General features: G+C 36.8%; 1 long non-coding RNA gene across 1 annotated transcript in view; it reads left to right on the top strand.

The window, feature by feature from the left end:
- Positions 1-14691, top strand: part of LOC111094521 — a 306613-nt gene extending 291922 nt beyond the window's left edge. Inside the window, exons 7-8 of the long non-coding RNA XR_005385708.1 lie at positions 12787-12882; positions 14497-14691. This is a non-coding gene — a long non-coding RNA (uncharacterized LOC111094521). The remainder of the gene's footprint in view (positions 1-12786; positions 12883-14496) is intronic.
- Positions 14692-15095: the final 404 nt, after the last annotated feature.

Below are 15095 nucleotides of genomic sequence, written 5' to 3'. Positions count from 1 at the left end.
GACCCTGGGATCACAATCAGAGCCGTAGACAGATGCTCAACCACTGAGCCACCCAGGTGCCCCCTGGTTTCTACTCTTGATAACTCATTTAATGAATGAGTTTTTTATTTTAAAATGAAAATAAATCAAGACCCTTATGTGTGTCACCTGAGAGTTAAAACACCCCCTCTCTTAGTGGCAGCAAAGTAATACATAGTAGCAGTTAAGAGTTCCAGTCTAAGGAAAACTTAACAGACATGTTCAGATCAGAGCTTTGGTGCTTTGAACTTCCACTGATTACTTAAAACATCCTTTGACTTATTTTCTCCTCTCTTCTGTAAATAAGATTAATGTTGCCTAAGCCCAAGAAGTGTTTCAAGGCCTAAATGGAAGACATGAATGTATGCATTTGACAAAGTATCTGGCACAATGTGGTAACTCAGTAAGTGTTATGTAAATTATAAATTGCTAGGTGCATACACACATGTACACATATATATTTATGTATATTAAACCTCACACTATTTATGAGAGACTAACAATGTATGAATCTGTTATGTTTTGCTGTTGTGGCTGCTTCTTTTGTTATATAATTACATAAAATCTCTAAGGAAAAATGAACACTGGAATAACTAAAATATAGCTCTGGAGTAGAGTATAATTTGCATATGAGCACTAATCATGATGAATTACTCTGTGTATATTCCAATGTTTCAATACTTTAAAGTAGGCAGTTGTATTTCATGAAAAAATATTTTTGAGGGATCCCTGGGTGGCACAGCAGTTTGGCGCCTGCCTTTGGCCCAGGGCGCGATCCTGGAGACCCAGGATCGAGTCCCACATCGGGCTCCTGGTGCATGGAGCCTGCTTCTCCCTCTGCCTGTGTCTCTGCCTCTCTCTCTCTCTCTCTCTCTCTCTCTGTGACTATCATAAATAAATAAAAAATTTGAAAAAAAAATAAAAAATATTTTTGAGATTTGTATCATCATTTTGATGTGAAAAAAAATTGAATATCAAGTCTTATATAAGATTGTGAGTGGAAACACTTTAAAAGTTTTATTTTTAGGGCAGCCTGGGTGGCTCAGTGGTTTAGCACCACCTTCAGCCCAGGGCATGATCCTGGAGAACCCGGATCGATGGGGTCCCATGTCGAGCTCCCTGCAGGGAGCCTGCTTCTCCCTCTGCCTGTGTCTCTGCCTCTCTCTCTCTCTCTCTCCTCTCTGTGTATCCTCATGAATAAATAAATAAAATCTTAAAAAATAATAAAATAAAAATAAAAAATAAAAGTTTTATTTTTAAAAAACCTATATTCTGATTCATATTTCTAATGTTCCGCAATATTTTAATTATAGTATTTGGCTGTATATGCTTTACAATAGGAATTTTACTTAATGCTACATGCATGAGACTCATTTAGTGTATTTTGAGTTTGACATTTCAACTGGCCTACCCATTTTAAGTCTAAAAAATGAAACAAGTGGGACGCCTGGATGGCTCAGTGGTTGAGCATCTGCCTTCAGCTCAGGGAGTGATCCTAGTCTTGAGATCGAGTCCTGCATCAGACTCCCTGTGAGGAGCCTGCTTCTCCCCCTGCCTATGTCTCTGCCTCCCTCTGTGTCTCTCAAGAATAAATAAATAAAATCTTTAAAAAAATTTTTAAAAAAAGAAAGAAGTTATCAGCCTTCCCTTTGAAAGTCTTATTTCTTTTTTTATTTTATTTTTTTAATTTTTATTTATTTATGATAGTCACAGAGAGAGAAAGAGAGAGAGGCAAGACATAGGCAGAGGGAGAAGCAGGCTCCATGCACCGGGAGCCTGACGTGGGATTCGATCCTGGGTCTCCAGGATCGCGCCCTGGGCCAAAGGCAGGCGCCGAACCGCTGTACCACCCAGGGATCCCTGAATGTCTTATTTCAATACAGAATACTAGATTATTGCTGAGACATTGTCATAGCTTCAAACTCTAATTGTGGCTTTAGACTTAATTCCCAAGGATAGCTTGGCCTTCTTTTTTTTTTTTTTTGATACTTCACAAAGCACAATACCTATGTAATAGTTAACTTAGCACTTACAACTGGAGAAAAAAAATGCATTTGGCTCTCTAAAATTTCTAGTACTTTTGGTAAAAGAATCTCATGAACTAAACTCTTGCTATCTCTTGAAGCATAATTTAAAATTTTTCCTAAATAACAAATCTAGTGCATATTATCTGGAATTACAATTATGTAACTTCCACTGCCATCACTGCAATGGAATACCTTTTATAATTAACAGGCATGCAGTCATGCTGGGCAAAATGGAATAAGAAATCAAATTATCCCCTGGTGGAGGTATAGTAGGCCTTGCTGGGTTGCTCTTAGGGAGGGAAAAATGTTTTCACTGTGCGCATGGGGAAAGAGGAAAGACTCGATAAATAATTTGTTTTTCATCACTCATCTTAATGCCAGCTCTGACCCTCAAATAGTAAACCATGTGCAATTTCATGAAGGTACATCAAATGACATTTTATCCTTTTTTAGATCTAGAAAAATGAATTTAAGGATGAGGAATGGCTGACTTTAGCAAACAGATTAAAAATAGCACATTACCTAAACGTTGAGTAACTCAAATTTAAAAAGCACACAGGCCTTCACATGTAAAACCAAAGTGTTTTTGGCTATTGAGAAGACAGGTTGTGACCTGGCTTCTAGCCTGTCTCCATTCTTGACCTCCTTTCTTTTAGTTCAAAGAGATTAAATCCATTTTCCTGGGCCAGCCATGGATGAGAACACCATGGACACTTTGGCTTTGAGATAGAGAAGGAAGAAATGGAGAAAAGGGACGATGAGCTCATAGGTCTTTTCCATCGCTGTAGTCTGGGCTTTTGCCATCCCATCCCACACAACCCAGACTCCAGCCACCCGGCTCTCTTGCTGTTCCCCAAACATTTAACTAAGTGCACCTTTGCACACACTGTTCTCTCTAATACTACCACCCTCATTTCTGTTTTGCAAACTCCTACTCATCTGTCAGGAAGTTTCACCCACTCTGTGAAACTTTCCCCAGTTCATCAGCAGAGACAGTCTTTCCTATCAGACTCCACACCACTTTGTTTATTCCCACTCTTACTCCATTTAATTTAAACATGTCTCAATTTCTCTGCCTCTTATACTCAGCTTCTTCTATAAACCATAGACACTTCTATGTCCATACTGCAGGTAGATAGATAAACGGTGTTGTAAATGTAGACACAGTTGGAAACAGAGAACAAGACGAAAAAAAAAAAAAAAAAAAGAACTAGCATCAGGGATAAAGATGTAGAGATAGTGGTTTAAGTACCTAAGGGAAGAAGCTCAGAAGCAGGATATCACTGGATCTTATATTTTCTCTGAGATCTGAAATTGGGATAAGTTGGTGGGGGTGGGGGACATGATAACTGAATTTGCAGTTAAGCTGCATGAACACTGTGTACATTGTAAGGGTTGGGGGTAGGAAGCAGCAATATTCCCATGCACTTATGGTAGATTTCTTTGATTAAACTGGACTTTCAAACTGAGTTCTGAGTCCTGAATAGGAAGCATAGAGAGTATTTGAATAAGTGTAAATAAACGTGAATCGGCTTAATTAGAGAAAAAGCCATTTGTTTTCAAATGAAGTGGCAAATGCTTTTGTTAAGTTAAACTGGATGAAAATAGAACCTGCATTACAATAATGTCAAATATACATTCCGGGAAGAGGATGGGCTTCAGAAATAATTGAGAAATAAAGGAAAGTAATCTAAAACTCGGTCTCTCTTTCCACATAAATCCACCTGCTATAGATACCAACAAATGAATAAATAAAAAATCTGGGAGTTCCTTCTGCTACGAAGGTCAAACACATGATATAAAAGAAGACCAAACTCATTAAGTACCTGTTATGGTTGAGAGTGCCTTTAAGAATGAAAATTAAGATGTATTCAACACTCAACACCAAGGCACCAAAGAACATAACCCAGATGAGCTAATCTGCAAAACTGGAGTAAAAATGAGCTAATGCTGTTAGGGGATTGTATGCAAACTATGGCAAGAGATCAATAACAATTGAAAGGAGGAGGAGGAGAAAAGCTGCTCAGCTGCTAACAATAAAGAAGCAGCAAAAATGCATTAACTATTTCAGTAACTGGTAGGATAATGTAGGAATACTGACTAGATCGACCCTATAGCTATATTTATAGTTTTGCCTGCCTTCCTTCCTTCCTTCCTTCCTTCCTTCCTTCCTTCCTTCCTTCCTTCCTTTCCGTGGGAGGGGTCAATGCGTGGAGAACAGAAGTGGAAGATGAAGGATTTGTTCATCTTTTTCTCATTCTCCCCACAGCTGACCTATAAAAGCTATCTTCATCATGATAAAGAGACGCGCGTAACATTATTCAGGCTGGCAGTTGAACTGACAACACATTTTATATATTACCCAAAATGTTGAAGAAGAAAATTTGCAATAACCTAATATTCATTTGTAAAAGCATGAAGTTGGCTTCATCAGCTAAGAAATTGAATTTGCGAGCTGTTAAATGTCAAAGCTGACCCCTGGGAGTTTTTGAGGTGGGATGATGTGGTGAAGGGCAGGCTTCAGGTCATGTTTTATACAAGAAGTTTAATTGTTCTGGCTAGGAAGTAGAAGTGACTCATTGAGTTGAAGTGGTCTCTATCTCCCAACACAGATTTCAAATGAGGGAGGATAGTGCAGCAATAATATCTTAAAAAGAATTGGACTAGTTCACTTCGGTCTTTTAACTACTTCCATCCAGATTCATTTGTTTTGGACACAAAAGTTGATCACAGGCCAATGATAGCAAAAAATAGTGTCTCTGTCACCCCTTTTGAACCCATACAAACCTTTTCACTGTGTTTAAACCAGGCTTTTTTTTTTGCCAAAGAAAATTGCATGCTATTCGGCCTTTTCTGAGCTTTTATTGAAGAACGTTAAATGGTTTATAGCTGTAAAGAATTGTAAAGTCATCATGACACCAAGTTCGTGGTATGGTATTTTCCAGTCGTGTTTTGATTATTCTCTCAGAAACTTTCATCCCACTCAGGTATGATTGTTTTTTATTTGATGTCAGAGGACCATTCACAGTAATTTTTTATCTGTAAGGTTTAGATGCTGAGTTCTTACATCACTTTAAAGTAGCAATGACCAGCTAGGGATTTCTAATCACAGCATTTGCTAGTTACCTACCATTCTCTTTAACCACTCTTCTTTTGCCACTGATACTGCTAAATCTGCACTTAAATTTAAGGTATCTCTTTCTTGTTCAATGAACCTTGGTTCTCTGAAGAAAAATTTATTGCCAGAAGAATGTCGCCATTAGCTTACAGTAACCACTGTCTCTGCAAACTTCACCCCCAGCAGACAAACTAAAGTATTCAAAAAAAACAAACTGAAACAACTCTTAAGGAGGGGAAATAACCATCTCTAGGAAATCCTAAGTCAAGAAACAAAAACAAAAACTGACCTAGACAATTTTTGTGGAGAAAACGAACAAAAGTTGACTAGGGAAATGGGTAAGTGTTGTACTCAGGACAGTCAGTACAGAGAGTCTGTGGTGGGAAGAGCTTGTTAGCTAATTAAAAGAGATATTATAAAATATAAGATCAGGAAAGTATACTAGAGTGAAATCATAAAGGATCTCAAATCATCAGGCTGAAAAATTTGGATTTTATTCCACTATAATGGTAAAGTCAAAGTAGTCAAAACATGGTGGATGTTTTTAGAATAGTCTAGAAGGTTAGGAGGCCATTTTGACTTCCCAGATCTAAGGCAGAACAATAGGAATGGAAAGAAGTCAAATTTGCTGGAAATCATAAAGGCAGAATTCAAAGGATTTGGTAATGGATTAAAATAGGAAGTAGAGGCACCTGGGTGGCTTAGTGGTTGAGCATATGCCTTTGGTTCAGGTCCTGATCCTGGGGTCCTGGGATTGAGTGGATCTCACTCTGCCTGTGTCTCTGCCTTTCTTCTCTGTGTCTCTCATGAATAAATAAATAAAATCTTATAAAATAAAATAAAATTGGAAGTAATAAGGGAACTGAGAGAGTGGAAAATCCTTCACAGTGGGAAAGTAAAATAATATGACCTATTTTGGTGAAGATGAACTTAGGCACCTGTGGTTCACTCCCAGCATAGTACCTTGATGAAGGAAGTTGAAGCATCAGCTCACAAACTCTGGAAAGATCAAGGCTATAGGACTAGAATCAGGGGTCCTCATCATGAATGTAGTCATAAAAGTTTAGGGAAAGTGTGAGCTCAAAATGAGAATGGGTAAAATGAGGTAAAGAGAGAATTGACACTTGTAGTGAAGCAGAGCAAATTGAAAAGATGCTATGTTATTTCCGATTTCTCCCGAAGCGCCAGGAAAACAACAATAAAGGGATAAAAAAGAAACCTCAACCCCCCACCCCAAAACAAAGAGTAACAGTTAAAAAGAGAAGCACAAATGAGATACTATCCACATTATGAAAGCTGAAAAGCAGAGTCACAAGCTGTACCTGACTTAACATTGTGAAAACGCTAAGTACATGGTTGGCAATGCCAAAAAATAGAGCCAGACTTCACAACACTATTTTAAAAAGGCTTAAGAATTGGAGGTGGCTGGTACCTTTGAAAGTAAAGATGCCAGTGGATCTGAATGCAGGACGACTGGTTTTAATTCTGAAAAAATTATAAAAATATCTTAAACAATCATATTCCTTTCTCAATTCTATGCAGCTAAGAAGGTTATTCCTTTCCCAGTGAGGTGGAAAAGTAAGTGGTTGACTGTCCAGAATGGTTGAACGGGAGAAGCTCTGAACTCAGGATATATTCACACCAGGAAGTATTCACACCAGGGAGCGGCTCCAAAAATAAGAGGTTATATGAAAATCTACTAAAAAATGACAAAAGTCCACTCATCTCCCGACTCAACTTCCAGAGTACGACTGGTAGATCCTCATGTAGAAAATCAGACAACTTCTCTGGGGTAAAGTATTACCTGAGAGAGAAGACCAACACTTAGTCACACTTTGAATTCCTTCAATTAATACTAACACCTTGCTGTTTAATTATCACATAGTCAGGTCCACCCCTTGACAAAAGCTGTTGCTTTTACACAGCCCTTTTTTGAAGTACTGAAATATAATATAGAATGTTTGGAAATGAAGAATTGGGCACATAGGTATTTTATTATTATTAATTTTTAAAAGAAAGGTAGGGGCTTGAGAAGAGACAAGGAAGGACAGAGTAAGTAACCAAATATAAGAAGGAAAAAGGATTTTTTAATTGTATGGAAGATTACATACAATAAGTTGTTTTTGTGAAGGAAAAAAAAACCCAGAAAGATTAAAAATCCACAAAAGGGGAATTATTTATTAGTCAAGGGAAGAAACTAGTGGTTTTATAGCATTTGGATAAAACCAATTCATTCATTCAAACATATGATATCATTGCAGTGTCCAATGCTCAAGGCTTGGGTGATGGTGAAATACAGATAGGAATGAAATAACACCCCTGACCTTAAGTTGTTCACATGTTGAATAAATACTTGTAGCCTGATTGAAGGAGAAAGGAAAGTCTAATTCTCTGTCTTTGCACTTAAGAGGCAGCTAATGATTTGGTCTTTGCTAAACATGGCATAGGGTCATGGAGGTTTGGGAATGCTCCGTTGGATCAGACCATGCCTGCCTTTTTAATGCTGGAAATGAATTGTTGGGGAATGCAAAAGTTGTCTCTGTGCAGTCATCCTTTAAAGTTAAAAATATTCCCAGAATAGCCTAAGCCTCCCTTCTTACCCTCATGGTAGCAAATCTTAAGTAACACAAATGACAGGGAAGCTGGGTAGACATATAATGCAATGAAATATCATTGTGCTATGAAAGAAAAACTTTACAAGAGCAGAAAAATGATGAATTCTTTCCACAATGTTCCAGATCCATCATAGTTATAACCAAATGAGAGTTACATTTTAAGAAAATAGTTCCCAACAGAATGTACATCAGAGGCATTTGAAAAGGATGTGGGATTAGGATATGCTAAAGTCTCAATGGGCATAATGAGACTGAGAACTGGAACAAACAAAGATGAGATGGCAAGAAAACCCAAGGCAAGGCCAAGGGAAAAAGAATGGATAAACAAACCTGTTTGTAGGATCCATACCATGCTGGGGAAAAATGAGGGATACAGTTGGAAAGGTTGGTTGAGCACTGGAGTTGGAATTGTGTCTTTTAAATATTGACAATTTTGATCTTGAGAATGAAATGGTAAAAAAAAAAATTGCTGGAATATACATTTTTCTGTTAGATACGAGCAAACTGGAAGAAAGTGCAGGCAGGCAAATCAATCAGGAAATCAATCAGGAATCTTCTGCATTATTGTACATAAGAAGAGAACAATTAAAATTCCATAATAGTAATAGACGTGGAAAGGAAGAGAAAAACAATTTTGGGAATAAATTACTATTTTCTTGCCTCTAAGGTAAATTTTAAGAATTTAAAGGATTTTATAAAGATATGTATTTACATTTTGAAAGAGTTTCAGACTTTTTTTCTGTTGCATGGCTCACTTTATTTCTCATTCTTCAAATGGATCCTTTGATATTTATCTGATAAAAATATAATAAAAATCAAGTACTAATCTTCTGTAAGTAAGAAGGAGTTTGCTATTAAAGGAGAGGGATCAGTTGCGTTTATTGTCTTATTATACTTTTCTCGAAGGTACAACATGTTCTCTTGCCTTCTTGTGATCTCCAAAAATGTGTGTGTGTGTGTGTGTGTGTGTGTGTGTGTGTGTGAGAGAGAGAGAGAGAGAGAGAGAAGACAAGAAATAGAGACACAAAGATAATGGAGATGGTGAGACAGATTGACAGAATGGGAAAGGGGAGGGAGAGACTGAGCACAAATGTTATGTATATTGTAGGGAAGAAGGGAAGGCAACATAAGATAATATATCACAAAAGGAGAATTATGTTTAAAATTGTGATCTGAGGACCGGCCCCATCCAGGAGCCCACTAATGATCACCTCATCAGAACAGAAGAAGACACTGATAATGTCTAGAAAATTCCAAGGGATTGGAGAGCTCTGGGTCAGGAACTCCCAAACATTAGAAAAAAAAAAAAAAAAGATGCTCCTGGTGCTCTTATCATTTAAGAAATTATAATAGTGTTAGGAGCTCTGTGCTAGGAATCAAGGGCAAAGACCAATCTATGTTCTCTCTATTATTTCACAGGACCCTTTATACTTTAGTTACTGTGCAATTTTCCCTAGTCATCCTCTGCATATTTTATTTTTATTTTTTTAATTTCAATTATTTTTATTATTTAAGTCTTTAAATTTTTTATTCCAGTATAGTTAACATATAGTGATTACTTTCAGGTGTCCAATATGGTGATTCAGCAATTCTATACATTACTCAGTGCTCATTATGATAAGTATACTCTTGATCCCCATCACCCATTTAACCCATCCCCACACCCCTATCCCTCTGATAACCATCAGTTCGTTCTCTAAACTCTTAAGTTTAATAAGAGTCTGTTTCTTGATTTCTCTCTCTCTCTCTTTCTTTCTCTCTCTCTCTTTTGCCTTTGTTTGTTGAAAGAAGTACATATGTGAACTGGTCCAAACTGAGGCAGAATTGAAATATCTGAAATACTGATTTCTAGCTTTTATTCTAAAGTATTCCTCTTAGCTTTGGGAGTAGTTCAGCCTCCTTACTGTTTTTTTTTTTTAATAAAGATTTTATTTTTTTTTTAATTTTTATTTACTTATGATAGGCACACAGTGAGAGAGAGAGAGGCAGAGACACAGGCAGAGGGAGAAGCAGGCTCCATGCACCAGGAGCCCGACGTGGGATTCGATCCTGGGTCTCCAGGATCGTGCCCTGGGCCAAAGGCAGGCGCTAAACCACTGCTGCCACCCAGGGATCCCATCCTCCTTACTGTTTATGTAAATCTACAACTAGCTATTTAGATTTGTTCAGATTCAAGTAACATTTATTGAGTGCTTGCTAGCTGTTGTGCATTTTCACACAGATTATTTCATTGAATCCTTAGAGGCCTGAGAGAAAGAGGTAGTAATCATCCTTCTTTCTTTTTTTTAATAAAAGACTATTTTATTGGCTCACATAAGTGAAAACACCAGAAGACAGAATCACATTCAGAAATGGTTGCATCTAGATGCTCAATGAGGTAACCAGAGATCATCTAAATAAACTTTTATTTTAAAGCAGGTTTAGACTTACAGAAAAAAATATAAAAATATCAAGAGAGTTCTTATATAGCACCCACACCCAGTTTCACTATTAATAGCACCTAAAATTAATATGGCCCATTTGTCACAATCATGCACATTTGTACTTTAGGCTATTACTGTGCATTTAAGATTAAGCTAGCTGCTCTGTCTTTAAATCCTACATCATTCAGGTTGAAAAAATCTTTTCCTTTCTGGAAAGTAATAGTTTACATATGACTCAAGGAGAAAAACTTGAGCATCCCAGAAAGCAGCATGTTATCCTAAGAGAAAATCCAGTTGGGGAGAGCTGATGAAGTTGAAGTTCTTGTTATTTATGTGGATACCTTGCAACAAATTATTATTTGTCTCCTTAGATTTTATTGCTTCAAATATAAAAACAAACCTAATTACTTTGTATTCTAATTTTGCTATTTCTTATGAGTGATTATTTATTTTAAAATTTTGCTAGGCTTTTTAATGATTTCATGTTCCTCCATTTGCACCACTATTCTGGCTTTTTATACATGTACAAGAAATATGCTATGTAGGGACATCTTCAGGTTTCTAATGGCATATGATTAGATCTATTACCCTTGAAATAAAAGGTACTCTTGGTTTTCATTCTTAAGTGTATCATATTGTGTTGACATGTATGGCTATCTGTCAGCTGCTTGAAAAAAACTACCCAAAGTTAAACCAATTCCCTTGTTACTGCCAGATTTATAACTGAATTTATTTGCTTAATACTTGTAAAATATCTGGGCTACTTGGGGTCTGTTACCTTAATTCTAGCAGAAGAAGAACCTAGGGCTATATGAGGGAAGTGGATATATTATTGAAAGGCAGGAGAGTGCCTGAGGCAGCCATGCCTCCTATTTCTGGTGGCCTTCCTGGATGGCCATGTATAATGTCATATCTTTCCTCTCCACTCTGTACATGTCCTCATCTCTGTAACTAAGCTTCTGGCTAATATCTTGGCAACTACTCTATTCCTCTACTATAATGGCATCTTTAGGGACTACTGTAAGGATAAGGTGTCCAGGTTGGCCTGGCCATCAAAATTGGCCAGGGAACATCTCCATTCATGCCCCCCATATCCCAGCCTGTCTAAGCCTTGTGGGCATAATCAACTCTCAAGCTCCCTCTTCATTTAATCTAATTATTGCTGTTCATATTAATGATCCAGACTTTGCCCCATCATATCTTTTCTTTTTTTTCCCCTCCATCATATCTTTTCTTCCTCATCATGGTACCTGCATAAAAAAGATTTCCAGGAACAACCTCTGTAATGAAATGGGCATAGGCACTAAATGCATTTCTTTTTTAGCTGATATAATTTCAGATATTTTTCTCCCCCTTCCTTTTTGTTTATTCTGTGGGCTTGCCTCTGGCCACACACACACACACACACACACACTCATCCTCAGTTCACTAAGATGTGATCTGTAATAACAGTATAGGTAGAAGTGAAGAAAATCAAATTGTAAGAAAGAGAGTGAACTGCTACATATGCTCATTCTTCATCTTGGTCCCCAGCCTGGAAAATGATCTCTCAAGTAATGTCTCTGGTCTTAGACTCCTTTCTCCCAACCCAAATGTTTTGGGAATTAAGACAATCTGCCTTTACTCTTCTTGCACTAAAAGTCACTGTAAAACAAATGTAGACCTTTATCTTTCCCTACCAGATTTCAGAAAGTGAGGAGAGAAGAACAAAGGAGAAAGTCTCCCAACACATGTTCTCTGAGACCTCCCAAGAAAATAAAAATCTTCTAAGAGAGAAATAGAAGAAATCTTTATAAAATACCTGTATGTGACTGGCAATATCTGCCATGGAATTTACAAAGATGAATAAGACATAGAACCCACTTTCAAAACTCTCATAGTCTACAGGGAGAGATGAGCCCATAACACTAAAACACAATGAATCCTAATAAATACGGTCACTTAAATATATGTGATCCTATAGAAATGCAAGGGTCTAAAGCGAAAAAGAGTTCTTTGTCCAGCTGTTAGGGCTGTATGTGTGTATGCTTTCAGAAAGAGACCACAAAGTATAATGGGGGAAAAAATGGGGTTTGGGGTTGAATCATAGTCCTGCCATAATCTGAATAACTGTGGAGAAGTTATTTAAACTCTCCAACTTTCCATTTTTTATATGTGAAATAGGGATAATTATACCCCATTTACATCTTATATGGTTATTATGAAGATTAAATCAGAAAATGTAAACAAATCATCTAAAATCATTTCTGAAACTAAGTTGGAACTTCATAAATATTTGTTGAATGTAAAGGGATTGTTTAATTTGGTGATCAAAATGAATTTTCTCATGAAAATATGATATAGTTTGTGGTTGTTTAAAAAGGACAATTACTACAACAAATTTATTCCCATTAGCTATACCTTAAATAAACTTACTGAATGGATTATATACATATTACAACTATTTTTAACATTTTGTATGGTTACTGTGTGTCCAATTTCTAAGCAAACCACTTAGAAACAAGTTTCTGAAAAATAAGATGTCTCAGACTTGTATGTATTTGAAAGGCTGCCTTCATGTGTGATATTATCTGATTCTACAACAGACTGAATTCAGACTGGAACTGCAGCATGGGCTCTTTCTGGGTCTTCAATCTGTCAGCAAACCCTGCAAATTTGGGCTTGCCAGTTTTCATGCTCAGGTAAACCAGTTCCCTAAAGTAAATCTCTTTACATCTAAAGATTTTATTGGTTCTGTTTCCCTGAGAGACACACTTTGGTCATAGGTCAGGAGACTTAAAATACCAACTGTCCCCAAAGTGATCTGTACACTTAATGAAATCCCAATCAAAATGCCAACAGGGATTTTTTGGGGGATAGAAATTAATTAGCTCATTATACAATTCATATAAAAACACAACCTGGGGGTCACTAGGTGGCTCAGTCAGTTAAGCATCTGACTCTTGATTTCAGCACAGGTCATGACCTCAGGGTCGTAAAATAGAGCACCCCATAGGGCTCAGTGCTGGGAGTGGAGCCTGCCTAAGATTCTCTCCCTCCCTCGCTTTCTGCCCCTCCCTCACTTGTGTGCATGCATATACTCTCTCTCTCTAAAAACACAAAACTAACTAACAAAAAAACCCCCCACAAAACCTTGAAAACCAGACCAGGGTTAAAAAGACCAGTTAGAGAGCCCAAGACTTGTTATAAGGCTATGATAATTAAGATAGTGTGGCATAGGTGTAAAGTTAGAGAGATGGGGAATTAAATTAATGACATGGGTATAATTTAGAAATAGATCCAAACACATATAAAAAGATATTTTTACAAAGGTGCAAAAGCGATTCAGTGAAGAACACATGATCTTTTAAAAAAGTGAAGCTAGAACAATTCGATGTACATAAGCAAAAATTAACCCCAATCTACACCATACACTATACACAAAAATTTACTCAAAATGGATAATAGATGTAAATGTAAAGTCTAATTCTGTAATTTCTTGATGAAAACAGAAAACTCTTTGACCTCGGGTTAGACATATTTCTTAGATATGACAGTTAAAGTACAATCCATAAAATTTAATAAAATGATAAATTGCACTTGCTCAAAATTTAAAACTTATCTTCTTTGAAATATACTATTAAGAGAATGAAGAAATAAGCCACAGATAGAGAAAATATTTGCAGAGCATGCATCTGCTAGAGAACTTGTATCTAGAATATGTGAAGAACTTTAAAAACTCAATAACAAGAAAATTAAAAGCTCATTTTTAAATAATGGGCAAACAGTTTGAATAGACACTTCCTCAAGGAGGATATTCAGATGACAAATAAGCACATGAAAATGCTCAGCATCATTAATGGGTAGAGAAATGCAAATTGAAACCATAATGAATAATCATGTATTACACTCCTATCTGGAAAGGCTAAAATTAAAAAAAAAAAAAAAACTGCCCATACCACATGTTGGTGAGAATGTGAAGAAACTGGATGTCTCACACAATGCTGGTGGGAATGTAAAACAGAACAACCACTTTGAAAAGCAGTTTAGTAATTTCTTTAAACCTTAAACATGGGCAGCCCGGGTGGCTCAGCGGTTTGGCGCTGCCTTCGGCCCAGGGCGTGATCCTGGAGACCCGGGATCGAGTCCCATGTCAGGCTCCCTGCGTGGGGCCTGCTTCTCCCTCTGCCTGTGTCTCTGCGTCTCTCTCTCTCTCTCTCTCTGTGTCTCTCATGGGTGGATGAAATCTTTAAAGAAAAAAAAAAAAAAAACCTTAAACATACACTTACCATGTGCTTTTATCATCCCACTCCTAGGAATTTTTTCAAGAGAAATGGAAGCATACATATATCCAGACAAATGCTTATCCAGAAATGTTTATTTGTGATAGTTAAAAACTGAAAACCATCCCTGAAAAGGTGGGTTTATAAAGGAATTTCAGTGTGTCCATACAGTGGAATACTACCCAATAATAAAATTGAACTAATGATGAACACAGTTATATGATGTCTTTTGAAATAATTATTCTGGATGAGAAAATCAAAGGGGGAAAGGTATGCAACATATGAATACTTTAAATATGTCTGTAATACATAACTAAACTGTTTTTTTTCAATTTCTAAAGATATTAAGTGCATCTCTTCATGCTATTTTAGAGTGATTTCCAGGGATTATTAGGTTAAAAACAATCAAGGTTGAAGAACATATATATAATATGCTTCTCTTTAAGAAGAGGGATAAGAAGAGGCAAAAAGAACATAAGGGACATTATATATGCAAATATACCCATACATAAGGTATATATGTATAAAGTGTGTGTGTGTGGATTTACACACATATGCTTTAGGAAAAGTAAATGGAAGGATAACCTATTAAAAAATGTGATGGTTACCTATGGGAAGAGTGTGATCGGCGA

Source organism: Canis lupus, chromosome 38, assembly GCF_011100685.1.
Source record: "Canis lupus familiaris isolate Mischka breed German Shepherd chromosome 38, alternate assembly UU_Cfam_GSD_1.0, whole genome shotgun sequence".
In the NCBI taxonomy this organism is placed as follows: domain Eukaryota; kingdom Metazoa; phylum Chordata; class Mammalia; order Carnivora; family Canidae; genus Canis; species Canis lupus.
This window is presented reverse-complemented; position numbering and strand designations above follow the sequence as displayed.